This window comes from Myotis myotis, unplaced genomic scaffold (assembly GCF_014108235.1).
Source record: "Myotis myotis isolate mMyoMyo1 unplaced genomic scaffold, mMyoMyo1.p scaffold_m19_p_29, whole genome shotgun sequence".
Classification (NCBI taxonomy): domain Eukaryota; kingdom Metazoa; phylum Chordata; class Mammalia; order Chiroptera; family Vespertilionidae; genus Myotis; species Myotis myotis.
The window spans coordinates 2,573,244-2,596,519 of record NW_023416334.1 but is presented as its reverse complement, the minus strand read 5'-3'; the positions used below and the strand labels follow the sequence as shown (position 1 = coordinate 2,596,519).

General features: G+C 42.9%; 2 pseudogenes; both read left to right on the top strand.

Moving 5' to 3' along the window:
- The first annotated feature begins 10,975 nt into the window (after positions 1 to 10,975).
- LOC118649382 lies at positions 10,976 to 11,694 on the top strand (annotated as a pseudogene).
- A 10,849-nt stretch (positions 11,695 to 22,543) lies between these two features.
- LOC118649335 lies at positions 22,544 to 23,070 on the top strand (annotated as a pseudogene).
- Positions 23,071 to 23,276: the final 206 nt, after the last annotated feature.

The window sequence follows — 23,276 nt, the reverse complement described above, 5'->3', positions numbered from 1 at the left end:
CTTCCGTATGTACCCTGACCAGGGATCGAACCCACAACCCAGGTATGTGCCCTGACTGGGAATCAAACCATCAACCTTAAGTGCACAGGATGACACTCAACAAACTGAGCCACTCTGGCCAGGCTAGACCAGATGGATTTCATTAATATCTTCAGAGAATTGCATCCCAAAGCAGCAGAATATACATTCTTTTCAAGTACACATGGAACATTTTCCAGGATAGATCACATGTTAAGACACAAAATCATCTCAATACATTTAAGAAGATTAAAATTTTATCAAGCATCCTTTTGTCGACAATGGTATGAAACCAGAAATCAATTGAAGAAAAAGATGAAAAACACACAAAGATATGGAAACTAAATAACATGTTACTAAACAATGAAGGGGTTAACAATGATATCACAAAAAAATAATCAAAAGATACCTGAAAACAGATGAAAATGAGAACACAAGAACCCCAAATCTATGGGACACAGCAAAAGTAGTCCTAAAAGGGAAATTTATAGCATTGCAGGCCTATCTCAAGAAACAAGAAAAATGTCAAATAAACAATCTAACTTTATATTTAAAGAAACTAGAAAAAACAACAAAGACCAAAATGAGTACAAGAATCTATCATAAAGAGTTAATATGCTAATTGGCCCTAATGATGTCCCATGTCCCAGTCACAACCGTTCAACAGGCTTCGCGCACACAGGAGCTGGGGGACGGGGACTTGCATTACCGGGACATGAGCCTGCCACTGGGGGCGGCCCCCCTGGCAGAGGCATACATAGGCCCCAGGTGCCACCCAGCCCGGAGGGTGTTGTCAGGATGGGGGTGGGGCCTCAGTGGAGAGCTCTCAGCACTCCTGTGCCAGGGTCTGAAGGTGTGGAGAGGAAGGGAGAGCAGATGGGCAGTTAGGGGGATCAGGCCAGGAGGGGAGAGCAGATAGGCAGTTAGGGGATCAGGCCAGGAGGGGAGAGCAGTTAGGGCCATCAGGTCTGCAGGGGAGAAGTTAGGGGCATCAGGCAGGCAGGTGAGCGCTTAGGAGCCAGTGGTTCTGGATTGAAGAGGGGTCCCAGATTGGAGACCAGGCTGAGGGACACCCTCCTCTCCCGTGCACAAATTTCATGCACCAGGCCTCTCAACAAACAAAAGTCCTGGACCAGATGGCTTCACAGGTGAATTTTATCAAAAATTCAAAGAAGAACTACAGTGGGGCCTTGACTTACGAGTGTCCCGACTAACGAGTTTTTTGAGATACCAGCTGTCTCTCTGCTGATTTTTTGCATTGAGTTGACAGAGTAATTTGAGTTAACGAGCTCCTTAACGAGCTCGGTCTCGGAACGAGTTAAACTCGTAAGTCAAGGCCCCACTGTAACACTATCCTTCTCAAGCTATTTTAAAAAATTCAAAAGGAGGGAAGACTCCCAAGTCATTTTATGAGGCCAGCATTATTATAACTCCAAAACCAAATAAACACACTACAAAGCAAAAAAAAAAAAAAGTATAGGCCAATATATCTGACCCACAGATTGTGAAATACTCAACGAAATATCAGCATATCAGATCCAACAATACATTAAAAAGATGATACACCATGATCAAGTGAAATTTATTGCTTGTAGGCCTTTTGGCTAAGATCAAGTGATCAAGTGGCATTTACTCTGGGGATGCAAGTTTGGTACAATATCTGAGAATCAATAAACATAATACACTACATAAACAAAATGAAGGATAAAAGTCACATGATCATATCAATAGATGCAAAAAGAGCATGTGATAAATCCATCACTCATTTATAATAAAAACTCTCAGAAAAGTGGGAATAGAGGAACATACCTCAACATAATAAAGGCCATATATGACAAACCTACAGCCAACAGCATACTCAATGGGAAAAAACTAAGTGCTTCCCTTAAGAAAAGGAATAAAACAAGGATGTCCGCTTTCATCACGTTTATTCAACATAGTACTGGAAATCCTATCGACAACAATAAGACAACTAAATTAAATAAAAGGCATTCAAATTGTAAAGAAAGAAGTAAAACTGTCATTATTTGCAGGTGAAATGATACAGTATATAGAGAACTCTAAAGATTCCACACAAAAAACTACTAGAACTGATAAAGGAAGTCAGTAAAGTCGCAGGATAAAAAATAAATATACAGAAATCAGTTGCATTCTTATACACCACTAATGAACTATCAGGAAGGGAAACTAAGAAAACAATCCCATTTATAATAGCATCAAAAAAATAAATTAAATACCTAGGAATAAATTTAACCAAGGATATAAAAGACGTACTCGAAAAATTATATGACACTGCAGAAATAAATTGAAGAAGATACAAATAAGTGGAAGCATATACCATGTTCATGCATTGGAAGAATTAACATAATTAAAATGTCCATACTTCCCTAAGTAATCCATAAATTCAATTCAATTCCTATCAAGATACCAATGGCATTTTCCCATAACTAGAAGAAATATTTCAAAAATTTATATGGAACCATAGAAGATCCTGAATACCCACAGTAATCTTGAGAAAGAACAAAGTTGGAAGAATTACACAACCTAATGTCAAATTGTATACTACAAGGCCATAGTAATAAAAACAGCATGGTATAAGCATAAAAATAAACATATAGCTTAATGGAACAGAATAGAGAGCCCAGAAATAAGCCCACACCTTAATGGTAAATTAATATTTAACAAAGGAGGCAAGAACGTACAGTGGGGTATAGACAGTCTATTCAATAAGTGGTGTTGGAAAAATTGGACAAATATGTGCAAGAAAATAAAGCCAGACCACCTTCTTACCCCATACACAAGAATAAACTCAAAATGGATTAAAGACTTAAATGTTAGACACAAAACCATAAAAATCCTAGAAGAAAACGTAGGCAGTAAAATCTTGGACATTTCTGTTAGCAGTATTTTTTTCTGATATATCTCCTCGGGCAAGGGAAACAAAAAGAAAAATACACAAATGAGACTACATTAAATTAAAAAGCACAGCAAAGGAAACCATCAACAAAATGAAAAGACAACCCACTCAGTGGGAGAACTTATTCACCAATGATACATCTGATGTTAATATCCAAAACTTATTTTAAAAAACTCACCTAACTCAACACCAGAAAAACACAGTAACCAATTAAAAATGGGCACAGGCCCTACCCAGTTTGGCTCAGTGGATAGAATGTTGGCTTGCGAACTAAAGGGTCCCGGGTTCAATTCCGGTCAAGGGCACATACATTGGTTGCAGGCTCCTCCGCGGCCTGGGCCCTGGTCAGGGCTTGTGCAAAAGGCAACCAATCGATGTGTTTCTCTCATATCGATGTTTCTCTCTGTCTTTCCCTCTCTCTTCCACTCTTCCTAAAAATCAATGAAAAATATCCTTGGGCCTGGCCCATGTGGCTCAGTGGTTAAGCATTGACCTATGAACCAGGAGGTCACGGGTTTGATTCCCAGTCAAGGGCACATGCCCGGATTGCAGGCTTGATCCTCAGTGTGGGGTGTGCTGGAGGCAACCGATCAATGATTCTCTCATCATTGATGTTTCTACCAGTATCTCTCTCCTCTCCCCATTTCTCTCTGAAATCAATAAAAATATTTTTAAAAAGAAAAGAAAAATATCCTCGGGTTAGGATTAGCAACAACAACAAAAATGGCAAAGGACTGGAATAGACACTTCTTCCAAGAGAGCATACAGAAAGCCAATAGACATGAAAAGATGCCCAATGTCACTAAGCATCAGATAAATGTGAATTAAAGCCACAATGAGCTATCACCTCACACCTGTCAGAATGCCTATCGTCAATAAATCACCAAATGAGAAGTGCTGGCGAGGCTGTGAAGAAAAGGGTACTGCTGGTGGAAATGCAGATTGGTATGAAAAACAGTATGAAGTTACCTCAGAAATTACCGTAAAAATGGAACTGCCTTATGACTCAGGGATTCCCCTTCTGGGAATATATCCAAAGAAACCCAAAACACTGATTTGAAAGAATATATGCACCCCTATGTTCAACGCAGTATTATTTACAATGACCAAGATTTGGAAGCACCCCAAGTGCCCATCAGTAAATTAGTGGACAAAAAAGCTTGGTACAGCCCTATCCGGTTTGGCTCTGTAGATATAGTATTGGCCTATGGACTGAAGGGTCCCAGGTTTGATTCCGGTTAAGGGCACATGCCCAGGTTGCAGGCTTGATCCCCAGTGCGGGGTGTGCAGGAAGCAGCCAATCAGTGATTCTCTCTCATCATTGATGTTTCTATCTCTCTCTCCCTCTCCCTTCCTTTCTGCTGGAGGCAACAGCAGAATTATCAATTAAAATATATTTTTTAAAAAGCTTAGTACATTTATGCAACTGAATATTACTCAGCCATAAAAAGAATGAAACCTTACCATTTAGAACTGCATGGAGGGACTTATTATGCTGAGTGAAATAAGCCAGTCAGAGAAAGACAAGTACCATATGAACTCACTCATATGTGGAATCTCATGAACAAAATAAACTAACAAAATAGAAACAAACTCATAAAGACAGAGAACAGACAGACAGCTGTCGGGGGGGGGGGGGGGCATTGGGGGCTGGGTGAAATAGGTGAAGGAATTAAGAAAATAACCTCAGACACAGACAACAGCATGGTGATTACCAGAGGGAAAGGGAGTTGGGAGGAGGTAGAATCGGATAAAGGCCGGTAAATGGTGAAGGAAAGCGACTTGACTTTGGGTGGTGAATGCACAATACAATATACAGAGGATGTATTATAAAATTGTACATTTGAAATCTATAAATTTTATTAACCAAGGTAACACCAATAAATTTAATTAAAGGTTTTTTAAAAAAAGGAAAAATGGCCCCAACCAGTTTGGCTCAATGGATAGAGCGTTGGCCTGCAGACCAAAGGGTCCCAGGTTCGATTCCGGTCAAGGGCATGTACCTTGGTTGCAGGCTCCTCCCCGGCCAGGGCCCTGGTCAGGGCTTGTGCAGGAGGCAACCAATCAGTGTGTTTCTCTCACATCGATGTTTCTCTCTGTCTTTCCCTCTCTCTGCTACTCTCCCTAAAAATCAATGGAAAATATCCTCTGGCGAGGATTAACAAAAAGAAAAAGAAAAAAATACAGAGCTTGATTCTGTTTGCTAATACTTTATTTAGGATTTTCACATTGATATTCAAAAGTGAAAGTGGGCTACAATTTTCTTTTTGAGGGTCTAATGTTACTTGATTTCAAAATCAGCATAACTGCTCATGTCATAAAAGAATTGGAAGCTTTGGTTCTTTGCTTCTATTCTGGAACAATTTAAGTAGCATTAAGGTATTCTGCCCTCTAAGGTTTGATCATTGCCCAGGTGAAAATGTGTGGGCCTGATGCTTCCTTTAGGGCAGTGCTTCTCAACCTCGGCTGCACATTAGAATCACCTGGGAATCTTTTTTAAATCCTGATTTCCGGGCCTCATCCTCCAAAAATTCTGTTTCTTTGTTATGGGGTGGGGCCACAACATTAGTAACAAAGAAACAGAATTTCCGGAGGATGAGGCCCAAAAATCAGGATTTTAAAAAGATTCCCAGGTGATTCTAATGTGCAACCAAGGTTGAGAACCACTGGCTTAAGGGGAAAGAGGTCAGTGCCCCTGACTAAGTAGTCAGGTGTTCCATGTTTTAAAGCTTCTCGAGGCGCACTGTTGAAAATTGCTGCTGCAGAAAAGGTGGGTCAGGTGCTCTCAGAGAGGTCTCTGCTTCCATCGAGGCAGTGGTGCAGAAGCAACCTTCTTTACTGTATCTTTGATAACCTCCTGTATTTCTTCTGTGGTAAGTTCACAATTTAGAATTTTAAAACTCTCCTAGAGTTAATTTTCATAAATTATATTTTCTTTGAAACAGATTATCCAAGACATATAGAATCTAGGTTCTAGATTTTCAAGTGCATTTGCATACAGTTGAATGAAGCAGAACTTTGTGAACCTTTTCATTTTTCCCTAATTTCTTACTTTGTGTATTTTTTGCTTTCTTGATTGTTACCTTTTAAATTTTTTTCAAAGAACCAGCTCTTACATTTATTTTTTAGCTCGACCATAGTTCTCTCATCTGATAAATACTCCTTGAATTGCGTTCCTCCCTCCAGTTACTATCCCATTTGCTTCTTTCCGTTCCCAGAAGATTTCTGTAAAGAGTTGTCACTATGTGCTGACTCCTCCCATGCTCTCGTGAGCCCCTTCCACGCAGACTTTTGTACCAGTCACTCCACGGACCTGCTCTTGGCAAGGTCACCAAAGACCCCTACACCGCTACATCTAGCACTCGACTTTCAGTTCTTAATTCCACTTGACCTTTCCGCGGCGTCCGGCCCGGCTGATCACTTCCTCCTCTTCGAATGCTCTTCTCAGTGCACTCTTCTGATTTCCCGCTACTTCTGGCTGCACCTACTGAGTCTCCATTGCTGGTTCTTCCTCATCCTCCTCTGCTGGGGTCCCACGCCAGCAGGTCCAGGGGTCCCCAAAGGTGTGGACGGAGTCGGTGAAGAAGGAATGACACGGAGACAGCGTTCAGTTGATCAGCAGCCTAGCCAGGATCTCTAGCCAAGTTCTGGTCTGGATCTCCAGCGAAGTTCTGGTGTTTATTGTCTTGTTACATCCGTATTTATACCAGTTGATTTTAATCCTGTCAATTTCTATTCCAAAGGTTAGGGCGTTTCTTATCTCCATTCCAGGGAGTAAAGATTATGTAGCTTAAGCATGATTGTTTGTAGTTAAAGTGATTAACTACCCGCCTGGCACTTAGTTAAGGAGTTTTATCCCCTCCCTGACTTCAGGGAAAAATCTCTACCTGGGGAAACAACCTTTCTCGGAGAGGTGACCTTGGTTAAAACACACAGCGCTAAGGGGAGCAAACATATTAAGAACAGTATGCGCCGAAACCGGTTTGGCTCAGTGGATAGAGCGTCGGCCTGCAGACTGAAGGGTCCCAGGTTCGATTCCGGTCAAGGGCATGTACCTGGGTTGCGGGCATATCCCCAGTGGGAGATGTGCAGGAGGCAGCTGATCGATTCTCTCTCATCGATGTTTCTAGCTCTCTGTCTCTCTCCCTTCCTCTCTGTAAAAAATCAATAAAATATATTTAAAAAAAAAAAAAAGAACAGTATGCTATATACGCCAGGTCCCTTGAAACATATGCTGTGCAGATGTTTCTTTCCTGCAGTGACTGTGTCAAGCAGCAAGGATGGACCGGCTTCCGGCACTCCTCACCTCTTGAACTTGGAGTGTGTTGGAGAGCAGTCCTCAGACCATCTCTTTTTGCACACACTCCCTTCGTGAGCCCATGCTCTCTCGTGGCTTTAAATGCCCTCTCTATACTGACCACTCCCACATTTTCATCTCTGGCTGGGAGTCCTCTGAACTCCATTCTCATATATCTACCTGCAATAATTAGCATCTCCAGTGCAATATAATTTTCTTCTCAAAATTGCCCGAAGTCGTTCACATTTAGGTAATGTCAAATCTATCCTCTGGCAAAAAACTTTGAAGTGATTCTTGACTCTTCTCTTTCACATACCTTACCCAGCCTTTCTTCAAATCCCGTTGGCCGTGTTTAAGTCTCTTCCGAATCTGGTGGATTCTCATCACCTGCCCTGTTAGTGCCTGGGCCTCGCCATCTTTCTCTCTTGCCTGGATCCTTGCAGCCACCTCCCTGCTGGCCTCCTTGATTCAGTGCTTGTCCCACATCAGCACACGGTCTTTACAGAATAGTCAGTGGGATCCTTGCTCAGCATGAATCGGCCATGCCATGCTCTTCTTAAAACCCTGTAGTGATTCCCCATTTTCATCTCATTCAGATTAAAAGCCAGTCCTTCCAATGGCCTACACCCGTGGTCTGCAAACTGCAGCTCGCGAGCCACATGCGGCTCTTTGGCCCCTTGAGTGTGGCCCTTCCACAAAATACCACATGCGGGCGGGCACGTACAGTGCGATTGAAACTTCGTGGCCCATGCACAGAAGTCGGTATTTTGTGGAAGAGCCACACTCAAGGGGCCAAAGAGCCGCATGTGGCTCACGAGCCGCAGTTTGCCGGCCACTGGGCACGATCTAACAGCCTACTATCACCTCCAACTTTGTTCCTCTCACTCAACTCCAGTTATACAACTGTCCTCTATGTTCTATGAATAGGAACAGAATATGCTTCTGCTTCAGAATTCTGGGATATGCAGTTCCCTCTGCCTGGAATGCTCTTCCAGACAGTCACATGACTGTCCCCTTCACTTCCTTCAGGAGTTTTCTAAAATGTCACTTCCTTCCCACCATGTTTAAAATCTTAAAATCTTTCTCTCGCTCTCTCTCTCTCTCCCTCTCCACACACACACACACACACACACACACACACACACGCCCGCAACCTTTTCCACATTTTATTTTTCTTCACAGCACTATCACTCTCTGACATACTGAAACTGGACACAAAATCAAGTCTGTCACTGCCTGTCTCTACTGAGTCGATAAGCAGAGACAAGGTTGAGCCATGCATGAGTGTTTACTCAACATTGCTGGCAATGGGAGGGAGCATCGGGTATAATACCCTAAACACACAAAACAAAATGCTCTCTGACATTTCATTTCAAACAAACTCTCACGTAGGGTTAGTGAGTGGGGGGAAATCTGAAGTTAATGAGTTCCCGGGGCCTGCCTTTTCATTGTCCTTGCAAACGTTAGCCCCGGAAGGCTGCAAAGATTAGCAGCCGCTGCCTCCCTTCCGGTGGGCTCCCTCCCTGACCTGGGTGCTGGGCTGCCTTGCCTCTGGGGCCTGTTCTCCTCCTTGTAATACAGCCTTCAGGTTCCCAGGGTCTGTAAGAAAATCTGTTTTTAAACAGTGAGTAGCTATAAATGACTGGGATTCTATGTCTATTACGTGCCCCTCCCCTATCAACACTTTCCATTTTACATTTTTAAAATAACTGTCTGCCCCCTGCAGCTGGACTGGGTGCCCGCAGGTGGGCACTTCCTTCTGCTTTGTTCCCTGCTGTTGTGTTCTTCTGCTCGTCCCGGGCTGAGAGCACTGCTTGTGCTGAGCAGGCACTCAACAGGTATTTGTCATATTGTAATGAACTGTGATGAATTGTTGAATGAATTAATCTCATAAATGCAAGACAGGGTCAATATTAGTAAGTATGTCAATGTCATTCTCTGTAGAAACACATTAAGGGAGAAAAACGTCGTGCTCCTAAGGAATTTGGTAAAACACAATACCGATTTCCGTTTTCCGAAACTCTAACATTTCTAAACCAGGTAGATAACCGGCCAGAAGCGGTCAGTGAACAGAGCGCTTCCTGCTGAGACACCTGGAGCCCAGTGAAAGTCCAGCCACGAAGTCTACGTTCTTCACAACTCTTCTAAGTTAAGGAGAGTAAATGAGCGGTAATACAAAATACGTGACGAGGCGGAGCTGGCCAAGGCCCTGCACACCCGGGGGAAGCCTGCCCCTGGCTGGAGGCCAGCGCACTGGGTGCTCCCTGGCGGCTGTCAGGCCCCTCCAGCTGGGGCTCTGGAACGTGACAGGCTCGGGCAGAGGATGCACCGCCCAGAAGCCTGGGATGTTTGATGCAAATGAGGGGACAGTCCCGGGTGGACCTTCCTCCTGATTCTAAAATATACTCGCGTATCGTCCCAATAAGTGCCGTTTCTGCTAAGACAGCCAGAGTTGCTTTCTTCTTGAAATTATGGACCTTGACTGGGACACTGGGGTGCCCACAGAAATGGCCATTTAAAGCCTTTTCTCAAGCTAGATACTTAGCATTATGTGTTTCTGACGGTTATGCACTCATTTACCTGTTCAACCAACTCTGCCCAGGGACTGAGGACACAAAAATGTCAAAGGTCTAGTCAGTGTTTGTAGTTCAGTTGGGGGAAATCTGTGCTACCTGAGCCCTTCCAACAATCATCCAGCACTCAAACCTGAAACAATGACAGCATCAGCACTTTAGCACATTTAGCTCACTCTGCGGTAAACGACTGAAAAGGCTGAAAGAAGTTCAAGGTCCGGATTCCATCCTTGGCATAAAATCTGTGATAAGAAAATTCAGAAATGAAGAGAAAGTTTATGTGAGGATTTTGCTGCCACCTAGAGGAATGATCTAGTACTGAACTGTGTGCGCTGAAATTCAGAGCCCTGAAGCGGAGGCTGTTTTCAGCAGAATAAAATTTATATATATATATATACATATATATATATATATATATATATATATATATATATATATATGTTTAAATACATTTTTTATTTATTTCAGAGAGAAAAGAGAAGAAGAAAGAAGTGGAATCATCAATGATGAGAGAGAATCCTTGATTGGCTGCCTCCTGCACGCCCCACACTGGGATCGAGCCCACAACCCAGGCATGTGCCCTGACTGGAATCAAACCGTGACCTCCTGGCTCATAAGTCAATGCTCAACCACTGAGCCTCACTGGCCTGGCATAAAGATATATACTTTTTTAATTTTAAAGATTATTTGAAATTTTGAACAAAAGATTTTAGATGTTTTAAGATAGGAATTAATAGCACTGGGTCATGGCCCCCCCTTTTTTAAATCCTCACTGGAGGATGTTTCTTGTTTTTGTTTTTTTTTTATAGAGAGAGGGGAAGGGAGGGGGAGAAAGAGATATTAGGGGTAAACCCGCAACCACTTGGTGTACCAGTGACGTCCCAACCAAGTGAGCCACACCAGCCAGGGCTCGCGAACCCGTTTTAAGATGCGATGAAACAGTGAACACTGTCCTGGGAAACTCTCACACCGATCCAACCTGCTTCTAGGGCCCAGGACCACAGATCACATGCAAGCTCAGTGCCCAGCAAGAACCTCTGTTTTACATAGGAATTAACTAAAGCCTCAGCACTCAATTCAATTTCCAATGCAAAATTCAAAACCAGGCTCGCCGCTCCCGCCCCTCCTCCTCCTCCGCCTCCGCCTCCTCCCTGTGCCGCCGAGCCCAGCCGCGCAGCCACAGCCGCGGGCACTATGGCTTCTGGAGTTACAGTGAATGATGAAGTCATCGAAGTTTTTAATGATATGAAAGTAAGGAAATCGTCTACACAGAAGAGATCAAAAAAAGAAAGAAAGCGGTTCTCTTCTGTTTAAGCGATGACAAAAGACAAATAATTGTAGAGGAAGCAAAGCAGATCTTGGTGGGTGACAGTGGTGATACTGTAGAGGACCCCTACACATCTTTTGTGAAGTTGCTACCTCTGAATGATTGCCGATATGCTTTGTACGATGCCACATACGAAACAAAAGAGTCTAAGAAAGAAGGCCTAGTATTGACATTCTGGCTCCTGAAAGTGCACCTTTAAAAAGCAAGATGATTTATGCTAGCTCTAAAGATGCCATTAAGAAGAAACTTACAGGTATTAAACATGAGTGGCAAGTAAATGGCTTGGATGACATAAAGGGCCGTTCAACACTTGGAGAGAAATTGGGAGGCAACGTAGTAGTTTCACTTGAAGGAAAACCCTTATAAAATGACAGTCAAGTGCCATGTGGATCTTAAGGAGCTTCCATTTCTCCAGCTCAGTCAATTGGAATAGTATTAGGTTTTTGTTTTTTTCCTCTTCCCACTGGGTCCTTCCAACACAATGGATGAAGGAAATATCATTCGTGTAAGCAGCCTATCAGTGATTGCCATTAGACTGTTTAATACTGTTACTTTGATGTAGAACCCAAGCAATGCCTTCCCATGATATAGCCAAAACAACTGGGTGCATGCCTCCCTTGCAGCAAGCACTACACTGAATGTGATTGTCAATGTGAATAGCTTAGAGTACTGCAAAGGGTAAGCTAATTGAATGCCTTGAAAGTATTATCCACTGGTCAGATGGTAAACTTTTTTCAGTACTATTTATCGTTGCATTTGATTGCAGTTCTATGAGGCTCCAGCATTCATACACCCCGCCTGCCTTGGCAAGCCTGTTTTTGTGACATGGCAGCACGGATATAACACTATGCATTGAGAGCACTTTTTTTTGTATTGAGTTTAACTTCCCACCCTCAAAAGGAATGCCAATTAAGTTGTGTTAACTGTGTCATCAACTTACCCAAGTACGCCAGTGTTCATTCCTGTTACCTGCATATCTTCTGAAGAGAAGTGGCTGTTATTAATGCCTTTTTGTTTTCCACTGAGTGTACACTACTGATTAGGTGTAGGTAGGAGTTTTATGTTTACCATGTAAGTCCTGTGACGCTAAAGATACTTTATCAGTCATGATGGCAATTTCTGTATAAAAGAGCCTTAAATGGAACGTTGTTTTTGAGATCAAACTCCCCACCCTCACAAAAATGGCCATTTTGCAATAAAAATTGTGGCATGTTAAAAACAAACAAACAAACAAAAAACAGGCTCAAAACTCGTCTATTTGCAAACTATTTCTGAGCTAGTTGCTTGTTCTAGTTCCCAGTGAGATGTTGTTCCACCGAGGGACACACACAGTGTGGGGGAGTGGAGTGGCTTCGGAGCAAGCCAGTCAGGCCGAGTCAGGTCCCCCTTGATCTCCAGTTCAGCTCGAGAAGGCCTCTGCTTGCTCCAGAGACGTGGGCAGGGGTGAGCAGCGGGCAGGCCCCAGGGAACGCAGGATGCGTCATTTACCGTGTGTGCAGCATTTGATCTCAGCCTCAGTTTCTCCAGATACAAAATGAGTATAGTAATGGTATTGATCTTAAGGGGTTAGGGGGGAGGGTTAGATGAGATAATAAATGTAAAGGATATATCCAGTGCCTGATATAGAATAAATGTTTAATGAATGTTAACTGTTCGTTGCCTGTAATGGGTTTCCTGTTCAGGGCTTGGTAGGACATTACCCAGATCTTGCCTTTGCATTGCATCTTTAATATTTGTGCAAGAGAAGAGTTCCAGGTGCCAACTGACACAGGGCACCAGAATCTCCCTGATCTGAAATATAATAACTTAATAAAATATAGGGGGAAACAGTCGAAAATTCACAGTGGCAATTAAAGAAAGGGGATATAATCTTTTACAATAAACTGCAAAGATTGGCAGCCGAGGAAGAGACCAGAGATGCTAGTAACAACTAACATTGTTCTGGATGGCGCTAGGTTCCCAGCTCTAACCCAACCCCAGATGAGGCTGGAGAAAGAACTGCCTGAAGGGGAGTGTAGTGTCACTGGTCAGGGGTAGCGGTCATTGCTGCTCTTCACAAATATACTGTTTCTTCTTTTTCCAAGCTCATGCCAGAATAGTTCCCTACTTTACTTAAATTTCACCTTTGAAGTTGGGCATAACCATGTGACTCGCTTTGGTAAATGGAATGAGAGCAGAAGCTCTGAGACCAAGGCCGTGCTTTGACATGCCCCTTTCACGTTACTGTGGTAACAGTGGAAGACCTATGGCGATGAAGTCACTGTCAACTTGTGTCCCTGAGTACCACAATGAGCAGTGCTCCCCTGTGGACCTGTGCAGGACATGTAAGAGGAGTGAGGAATAAACTTTGTTGTCTTCAGCAACTGAGATATTAGAGCTGGTTGTTGCTGCAGCATAATCTAGCCTATACTGACTTGGAGAAAGTACAGAATCAGGTTTTAATGGTAACGGCCTCAGCAACGAACTTGAATGACATTTCTCCAAAGAAGATATACAAATGGCCAATTATCAAATGAAAAAATGCTCACCATCACTAGCGATGAGAAAAAGGCAAATCAAACCCATAATGCAATAGTACTTCTAATAGCCATTAGTATGGCTACCTATATATATAAAAGGCTAAGTGACCGGCCGACTGGCCAACTGACCAGTATATATATGACACGCACTGACCACCAGGGGGCGGACACTCAAAGCCAGAGCTGCAGTGACTTGGCAGCCGTGGTTCTCCGGTGACACACCCTGGAACCAGAGAGGAGGGAGCCCTATACTTATGGGCCGCGCCATTCCACCTTTGGCCGCGAGTTATGTTGTTACTGGGGCACTGTCAGCCCTGAATCTGGTTACTGCACAGCTGCAGTGACTTGGTGGTATACAGGGAGATATTAGAATAAGTTTAATCAATTTATCAGTCATTGTTTTTATCAATGTTGTTTTATATCATGTTTTTATATCATGTCTTTGTTGTTATATCATGTTATTGTTAGTTTATTAATCAATTTATATATTATTTTCATATACATTTTACTAATTTTATTTCATCTCTGACACTTCTATTAGAGAGAGAGGGAGAATAGTGATATTAAAATATTTCTTCTAATTAGTTTCCTTTCGAAGTGCACAAATCCGTGCAGCAGGCCACTTGTTGTTTATAAAAACAGAAAATAAGTTCTGGTGAAAAATTGGAACCCTTGTGCATTGCTGATGGGAATGTAAATTGATGTAGCCACTTTGAAATACAGTTTGCAAGTTGCTCAAAAAGTAGAATTAGCCGAAACCGGTTTGGCTCAGTGGATGGAGCGTCGGCCTGCGGACTGAGGGGTCCCAGGTTCGATTCCGGTCGGGGGCATGTACCTTGGTTGCGGGCACATCCCCAGTAGGAGATGTGCAGAAGGCGGCTGATCGATGTTTCTCTCTCATCGATGTTTCTAGCTCTCTATCTCTCTCCCTTCCTCTCTGTAAAAAATCAATAAAATATATTTTTTTTAAAAAGTAGAATTATCTATAATATGATCCAGTACAATCACTCCTCCGGATGTATCCAAAAGAAATGAAAGCAGGAACTTAACTGTACACCAATGTTTATAGCAGCATTATTCACAATAACCAAAAGGTACAAATAACCCAAATGTCCATCAAAAGATGATGGATAAACAGAATATGGTATATACATACAATACAATATTATTCAGCCTTAAAAATGAATAAAATTGTCATGCTATAACATGAATGAAACTTGAAAACATTATTCTAAGTAAAATAAACCAGACACAAAAGGGCAAATATTGTATAATTCCACTTACGCTTGATACCTAGGATAGTCAAATTCTTAGAGACAGAACGTAAAATGGTGGTTTCCAGGGACGGGTGGAATGAGGAGGGAGTTAGTGTTTAATGATTATAAACTCTCAGTTGGGAAGATGTAAAGGTTCTGGAAATGGGTAGTGGTGATAATTGTGCAACAATGTGAATGTACTTAATTTCACTGTGTTGTGGACTTAAGATGGTGAAGGTTATAAGTTCTGTTACCTATATTTTACCACAATTTTTTTTAAAAAAGAGTAACAGCCTCCACCTCCACATACTATGGCATTTCCACAGATTGAGGAGGCCACCAGAGTTTGTCAACATTGGGAGTTTGTGTCAAGTTGGAAGAAGCAACTCTGTCCACAAACGTGGGATCGTCTACATTTGAGGAACTAAGCAGGGATTCTTACCATCAGAGAAGGAAACTGTAGAAGGGCCGATGAAAGTTGCAGGACCCCATTCAGACTTGAGATTTCAAAGAAAACTTACAGACCTAAAAGGATGGAAGAACCCTCAGGGGTCAGTTAACTTAGCCTGGCCGAAGTAGCTCCGTGGATGAGCATCGCCCTGTGAACCAGGAGGTCACGGTTAGGTTCCCAGTCAGGGCACATGCCTGGGTTGGGGCTCAATCCTCAAGTAGGAGGTGTGCAGGAGACAGCTGATCAATGATTCCCTCTCATCATTGATGTTTCTATCTCTCTCTCCCTCTCCCTTCCCCTCTGAAATCAATTTTTAAAAATCTTTAAAAAAAAAAAAAGACAGTTAACTCAGCCTTCTTCTGTTATAGAAGCAAAAACAAGATGTAAAGAGAGGGGGGAAATGTTGACATAAGAAACATCCAAACCTGTAACTAACGTTTATGAGTTTATTTGAGCCAAACTGATGACAATTCTGGGAAGCAAGATCTCAAATGTTCTGGAGAATGACAGTTTGGCAATTTCTTTTATACATTTGGAATTAAGGAGGGAATGTACGAAAGATTACATTTTCCCTTAAACTTAATTGTTAGCTATCAACAAAACTCAGGAACAAGTAGGAAGACTGTGTTGTTGGGAGGTTCTTTCAGCTGGTGTAATAATTAAATCCACATGAGACAGAGCCACAACAGAAAACAACCAAGTTTAATTACCCATATATGTTTGGGAACCCCACATACATGAGAGGGTCAGGGTCAGAAAAGGAAAGATGAAGTATAGATGGCATTCTGAGATAAGAATAAGGTAAGTGCCTGGGGCCTTCAGAGGGGAGGAAGGTCATTGCAGGACAATTAGAAGAGCAGGTGCACATAATTAGTAATTGCCCTGCCTTATAGATAGGTCAAAAGGTTATCTCTGATAATCTCTTATGATGAGCTAGGCCACTAATTTAAAATCCTCTAGGTCAGTGGTCAGCAAATTCATTAGTCTACAGAGCCAAATATCAACAGTACAATGATTTAAATTTCTTTTGAGAGCCAAATTTTTTAAACTTAAACTATAGAGGTAGGTACATTGTTATTAACTTAATTAGGGCACTCCTAAGGCTTAGGAAGAGCCACACTCAAGGGGCCAAAGAGCTGCATGTGGCTTGGGAGCCGCAGTTTGACGACCACTGCTCTAGGTAAATTATTCATGGGTTCAAAGAGTACAGTGTGGGGGAAGTAAAAATGGCAGCTGAATAGGCAGATGTGTCAAGCACTTTGTCCTGGGGCCAGACTGTAAATACAACTAAATTGGAGAACATCCACCCGGAATTAACAAATTAGGCATAGGAGACAACTAACAGGAAAGGGCAGAGGATGCCTGGAGACCAGCAGGAATGCAGACATGGGCTTGAGAGGGGCAGCGGGCCAGGGGGCCAAGGGGGAGAGAAGGAAGCTGTGTTGCACCAAGGCCGCATCCCTTGGCGGCAGGCGTAACACCCAACTGTGAAAAGGAGAAGCCACAGGCTGCTGAACCAGGGAGTCTGCACCCAAGACCACAGCTGCCCCTCCACAGGCGGTGCCAGGAGGGGAAAGCAGCGTGGGGCTGTGGGAGAGAAAGCAGCGGTTTCGTTGCTGGCTTTGTTTTCCCTGGTCTTTGTTTTTATTCTCTAAATTCAGGACACAGGACTTTTCAATTCCCGAGGCTTTGGCGCAGGGAGGGAGGCACGGACTTGAGGCGCCTGAGAAGAGGCTGAGGTAGGAAGCAGGGCAGAGACCCTTGGCCAGGAGTCCTGCTTTGGGACGTTCTTAAGCTTCCAAACCTAAGTGGCCATTTCTCCCCAGAGAAGCGAGCCCCTCCCAGTAGCCACAGGGTAGGTGACACAGCCTGCCACACCTGCATTTTGAGCTACACAGAGAAATTCCAGGCAGAGGCCAAGTTTACGGGTCTGAATAGTCCCAAAGAGCCCTCAGTGACGGGATTGGGAGAGGGGCCGTCCACCCTGCTATTCTGGAAACCAGGCTGATAAAAACTCCAGGTGGCCAGCCAACCCCATTGGTCTCCATACAAGGATCTCTGACCAACCAAGGCCAGAGTAATATTTTGGGCCACTCTTGGAGGAGTAGCTCTGGGTCAGGAAAAAACACCCATATTACTCCCTGAAAGCGAAACAGCACCAACCCACCTAAAACCCTGTCAGAAACAGACGCTTGAGTGATTAAGACTGACAGCTGGCAGACAGGCGAAGAGGGCAGTCTGGCCCTCCTGCTAGCAGCCAAGGCCTGTGGAGGCAGACACAAGCAGTGGACCGGTGGATCACCTGGAGCTTCAAGCAGGGAGCTAAAAGCCAAAGACAGTGCCTGACAGTGGTCAGCACCTCAGTACCTAACAGGAAACCCAGAATTGGCAGACAGAACAGAAAAGTGGGGTCCTAAACCAGCTCCCCTGGGACATTGAAACTCAGCTGAAGTGAACAACACTTCACTTTTTTCTTTTTTTATTATTATTTTTTATTTTATTTTTTGCACCCTTTTCTTCCTTTCTTCTCTTTTTTCCTCCCATTTTTTCTTCCTTTCCACGTTTTCCTTTTTACTTTTTTTCTTTCCCTTTTAAAAAATTGATCTTCTTTAACTGCTTTATTGATGTGTTATTATTCTAGTCGCTGTTGGTTTATTCATATATCTAATTTCCTCTTCCCTGCTCCTACTCCACTTATCCTTCTCTTATCTTTTTCTTCACTACTCAATTTTTTTTCTTTCATTTTATTTTAATCTCTCCCCTCTTGCTCTTTTCTTCTCCTAATTTTTTAAACTTGTTTCACTTTCTTTTTTTTTCTTTTTTCTTTTTTTTTTTTTAAATATATTTTATTGATTTTTCACAGAGAGGAAGGGAGAGAGATAGAGAGAGTTAGAAACATCGATGAGAGAGAAACATCGATCAGCTGCCTCTTGCACATCCCCCACCGGGGATGTGCCCGCAACCCAGGTACATGCCCTTGACCGGAATCGAACCCGGGACCTCTCAGTCTGCAGGCTGACGCTCTATCCACTGAGCCAAACCGGCTTCGGCTTGTTTCACTTTCTAAATGTAGGTCTATCTGCTCTCTCCTCTATTCTCCTTTAAAAATTATTTTGTTTATTTTTTTATTTTTTATTTCTGCTTCTTGTCTTCTCATTTCTTTTCTCCCTCCTCTATTCCAAACCATGGTACTTCCCCTATTCATCCAATTCTTTTTTTTTTTTTTTAATTAAATCTTTATTGTTCAGATTATTACATTTGTTCCTCTTTTTTTCCCCCCCATAACTCCCCTCCTCCCAGCTCCCGCCCCACCCTCCGCCCTCACTCCCCACCCACTGTCCTCTTCCATAGGTGCACGATTTTTGTCCAGTCTCTTCCCGCATCTCCCACACCCCTTTCCCCCCCAAGAATAGTCAGTCCATTCCCTTTCTATGTCCCTGATTCTATTATGATCACCAGATTATTTATTCACTTGATTCTTAGATTCACTTGTTGATAGATGCATATTTGTTGTTCATAATTTGTATCTTTACCTTTTTTTTCTTCTTCTTCTTCTTAAAGGATACCTTTCAGCATTTCATATAATACTGGTTTGGTGGTGATGAACTCCTTTAGCTTTTCCTTATCTGTGAAGCTCTTTATCTGACCTTCCGTTCTGAATGATAGCTTTGCTGGATAAAGTAATCTTGGTTGTAGGTTCTTGGTATTCATCACTTTGAATATTTCTTGCCATTCCCTTCTGGCCTGCAAAGTTTCTGTTGAGAAATCAGCTGACAGTCGTATGGGTATTCCCTTGTAGGTAACTGGGTTTCTTTCTCTTGCTGCTTTTAAGATTCTCTCTTTGTCTTTTGCTCTTGGCATTTTAATTATGATGTGTCTTGGTGTGGTCCTCTTTGGATTCCTTTTGTTTGGGGTTCTCTGCGCTTCCTGGACCTGTAGGTCTATTTCTTTCACCAGGTGGGGGAAGTTTTCTGTCATTATTTCTTTAAATAGGTTTTCAATATCTTGCTCTCTCTCATCCTCTGGCACCCCTATAATTCTGATGTTGGTGCGCTTGAAGCTGTCCCAGAGGCTCCTTACACTATCTTCATATTTTCGGATTCTTTTTTCATTTTGCTTTTCCAGTTGGGTGTTTTTTGCTTCTTCGCATTTCGAATCTTTGACTTGATTCTTGCTCTCCTCTGGTCTGCTGTTGGGAGTCTGTATAATATTCTTTATTTCAGTCAGTGTATGCTTAATTTCTAGTTGGTTCTTTATCACAACATCGAGGGTCTCATTAGATTTCTTGAGGATCTCACTACATTTATCGGCGGTCTCACCAGTCTTTTCGAGGGCCTTACTAAGTTTATCGGCAGCTTCTAGACAGTTCTTAAGAGACCTTAAAAGTGTGGTTCTGAACTCAATATCCTCCATTGACAGTTTTGTCCTGTTTCTTTGTCTCCGCATTTTTTATGCTTTCTTGGTGCACCCCCTAGTGGTCTTTGTCCGCAGTCTTGTTGCCTTTAAGCCTTGATTGATGTCGGCAATACCAGGGTGATTTGACCTCCAGGCTAACTGGCTATGAGAGTCTGCTGTGTCTGTAGTGGGAGGGCTTCTGTGCTGGATCTCTAGGGCGGTGCTAATCTAGCGTTTGCCTGAGGCTATCCGGCAAATGGTTCTGTGCAGGGCTTGGGCGGGGCGGGTCCCCGGGGATCTACAGGGCGGGCGGAACAAGCAGTTATGGCGACTCTCAGTTCCTTCCCCAGGGGCTCTGCCTCTCAGAGCCCCAGCAATGGCTGCAACCCTCGGAGAGAAAGCTGCCTTCGAGTTCCGACCGAAGCCAGACAGTCCCGTTTCTCCCGTTTGAGTCTCGGTCCCCAGAGACTCGCCCGGATCTGGAGCTCAGAGTCTGAAACTCCCTCCCGATTGAAAACAACAACCGCGCCCTCCGCCTCCAGCCCGCTCCGTGCTGAGTATTTCACTTCAGCACTGCGCCTCCTCTGAGTCTGGGTATGATATTCTCTTTCCTCCTAGTTGTAGAATTTCCACTCAGCCAGCCTTCCCGTGGTTCTGGGTGATGTCCGTTCTGTCCTTTAGTTATATCTCTGAAGTGGTTGTTTGAGGCAGCGATCTCCGGTGTTAACCTATGCCGCCATCTTGGTTTTCCCATCCAATTCTTTAACTTCATTTTTTTATTTAAGCTCTGCATCTACAGATTCTGCCTTCCCACTTTTTCTGGATGTTTTTAGGTGTATTTGTTTGTCTTGTTCTCTTTTCTCCCCATATTCTTTCTTTCTTTCTTTCTTTCTTTCTTTCTTTCTTTCTTTCTTTCTTCCTTTCTTTCTTTCTTCCTTTCTTCCTTTCTTTCTATCATTCTTGTTCTCTTTTCTCTTTCCTAATTCTCTTTTCTCAGGTGGTCACTTTTATTGGAATTATAGCTGTGTACATTCATGTTCTGTTTCTTCTGTGTCATGTGTTGTTGTGTTGTATTTTATGCTGTTCAGTCAGGATCTCCACAACAGTTAGCATGAAGTGGTGGAGAGCGAGCCACATAATCAGATACCCTGAGAGGAGACTCCATGCACAAATGAGACAATAACATTCAAGACCCAAATACATCAGGAGAACCCAAATATCTCAAGTAAGGGGCATCGCTAGAACACCCAGCCCAGGACACCTGAGTGACTGCACCACTGGGTCCCACAAAACATCTACTACATAAGACCAATTCAAACAATCTGGGTGGCATAGCAGTTTGTTATAATTCATAGAAACAATCACAAAAGAACAGCAACAATGGGGAGACAAAGAAACAACCCCCATATGCAAGAAAAGGAGGAATCACCAGAAATGGAACTAAATGAATGGAGGCAAGCTATTTATCAAAGAAAGAAGTCAGAGTAATGGTTATAATGATGTTCAAACATGTGGATGAGAAATTCACCAACATGTGTAAGAATTAAGAGGAAACAAAGAATGACATAGCTACAATAAAGAACACAATGGAAGGTTTCAACAGCACACTAGAAGCTGAGGACCAAATCAGAGAGTTAGAAGACATGGCAGAAAAACTCCCAAGAAAAGCAGAAACTGGAAAAAAAATTAAAAAGAAGGAGGACCATAGCCAGTTTTGCTCAGTGGCTAGAGCGTCAGCCTGTGGACTGAAGTGTCACATGCCTGAAGGCTCAATCCCCAGTAGGGGACATGCAAGAGACAGCTGATTAATGATTCTCATCATTGATGTTTCTATCTCTCTCCCTCTCCCTACTCTGAAATCAATAAAAACATTAAAAAATAAATTAATTAAAAAATAAAAAGCAGGAGGATAGTCTAAGGGAGCTTTGGGACAACACAAAACAAAACAACATTCACATAATAGGGGTGCCAGAAGGAGAGGAAGCTGAGCAAGGAATAGAAAATCTGTTTGAAGTAATAATGACAGAAAACTTCCCTGACTTTGGGAAGAAAAAAGCTACACAAGTCCAGGAAGCACAGAGATTCCCAAACAAGATGAACCCAAAAAGACCAACACCAAAACACACTGTAATTAAATGGTAAATGTCAACGACAAAGTAAGAATCTTAAAGGCTGCCAGAGAGAGACAGAAGGTTACCTACAAGGGATCTCCCATTAGACCAGGGGTCCTCAAACCACGGCCCGCGGGCCACATGCAAATACAAATATTGTATTTGTTCCCATTTTGTTTTTTTACTTCAAAATAAGATATGTACAGTGTGCATAGGAATTTGTTCATAGTTTTTTTTTTAAACTATAGTCCGGCCCTCCAACGGTCTGAGGGACAGTGAACCGGCCCCCTGTTTAAAAAGTTTGAGGACCCCTGCATTAGACTATCAGCTGATTTCTAAACAGAAACACATAAAGCCAGAAGGGAAGTGAATGAAGTATACAAAGTGATGCAAAGCAAGAAACTGAATCCAAGAATACTCTATTCAGCAAGGCTATCATTCAAAATTGAAAGTGATATCAGGAGCTTCGCAAACAAATAAAGCTAAGGGAATTTATTACCACCAAGCCAGTAATGCAAGAAATGCTAAAGCAATTGCTGTAAAAAGAAGAAATAGAAAGGAACACAGGCATAAAGAATAAAAATGGCAACTAACAAGTACCTATCAATAATAACTTTAAGTGTAAATTGATTAAATGCTCCAATTAAAAGGCATAGGGTATCTGAATGGATAAGAAAACATGACCCAGCCCCTTTCCCCCCCGCTGCCGGTAAGGTGCTCGGTTCTTCCGAGGGAGCTAAGGCCGCGTTGGGGTGAGGCCCTCACTTCATCCAGCGACTAGCACCACTCCCGGCAGCACTCGCCCTTGCCACGGCCTCAGTCTCGGAGCTCGCCTGCATCTACTCGGCCCTGATCCTGCATGAGGATGAGGTGACGGTGACGGAGATAAGATCAACGCCCTCATTAAAGCAGCCGGTGTGAGGTGTGAACGTTGAGCCTTTCTGGCCGGGCTTGTTTGCAAAGGCTCTAGCCAACGTCAACATTGGGAGTCTCATCTGCAATGTAGGGGCTGGTGGACCTGCCCCTGCAGCTAGTGCTGCACCAGCAGCAGGTCCTGCCCCCTCCACTGCTGCTGCCCCAGCTGAGGAGAAGAAAGTGGAAGCAAAGAAAGAAGAATCTGAGGAGTCTGATGATGACATGGGCTTTGGTCTTTTTGACTAAACTGGCTCTTTTGTAACAGGGCCAATAAAAGCTGACCTCTGTTGCTAAAAAAAAAAAAAAAAAAAGAAAAGAAAAGAAACCATGACCCATATATATGCTGTCTACAAGAGATCCAACTCAGAACAAAGGACTCACACAGACTGAAAGTGAAGTGATGAAAAAAAAAATTTTCAGGCAAATGAAAATGCAAAAAAATCTGGGGTGGCAATACTTATATCTGACAAAATAGACCTCAAAGTGAAGGCCATAAC